Raw genomic sequence first — 913 nt, 5'->3', positions numbered from 1 at the left:
CTCCTGACAGGAAAACACCTCGCCATCCTATGGTTTGGGCCAAAGAGAAGTGACTTGAGTCTGACAAATCTCAGGATCCAGATGCTGAATTGCAGAAATATGGAAGACAGAGGAATATATTGAGCTGCATTAGTCAAGAGTGCTGTGTTAGTTATTTACTGCTGCGTAACAAATGACCCCAAAGCATAGTGGCTTAAGACAACAATTCACATTTATACTCACAGTTTCCTTGCATCAGGAATTCTAGAGTGTTTTTGCAGGGTGGTTCTGGCTCAGGGTCACACATTGAGGTCACAGTCAAGATGTTAGCTGAGGCAGATGTAATCTGAAGGCCTGACCAGTGCTGGAATACCTGCCTCCAAGGTGGGTCATTCACATGGCAGCTAAGTTAATTCTGGCTGTAGGTGGGATGCCTCAGCTCCTCCTCACATAGGCTACTCCCAGGCTGCTTAAAGGTCCTCATGATGTGGTAGTTGATTTCCTGCTGAGTAATCCAAGGAAGAAAAACAGACACAGCACAAATGTTATTGATGGCAAAACCTTTGAAGCCACACACTATCACTTTGGCTGTATTCTGTTGGTCACACAGATCAACCCTGATGTCATGAAGGATGGGACTATACAAGTGTATGAATGACAGGAAGTACGGGTCATTGGCACCCCTCTGGAAAGCTGGAAACCACGAGTATGCCATCAGCAAATGCCATGCTGTCAAAACACGACTATTCAAATAGTCTATGAACTTCATCAGATAAATTATAATCAAAAGAAAGGAATGAGCAGGGAACTTAAAGACTGAAAGAGATACAAAAGCTGTCAAATTTTAAAATGTCCACAAAACTATATAATATCTAGGTACATCTATCTGGATAACAAAACTATTAAAAATTGCAAGGAAGTGATTACTGCTGCT

Source organism: Bison bison, unplaced genomic scaffold (assembly GCF_000754665.1).
Source record: "Bison bison bison isolate TAMUID 2011002044 unplaced genomic scaffold, Bison_UMD1.0 scf7180017864518, whole genome shotgun sequence".
In the NCBI taxonomy this organism is placed as follows: Eukaryota; Metazoa; Chordata; class Mammalia; order Artiodactyla; family Bovidae; genus Bison; species Bison bison.
The sequence above is the reverse complement of the archived record's forward strand: the minus strand, read 5'-3'. Positions refer to the sequence as shown.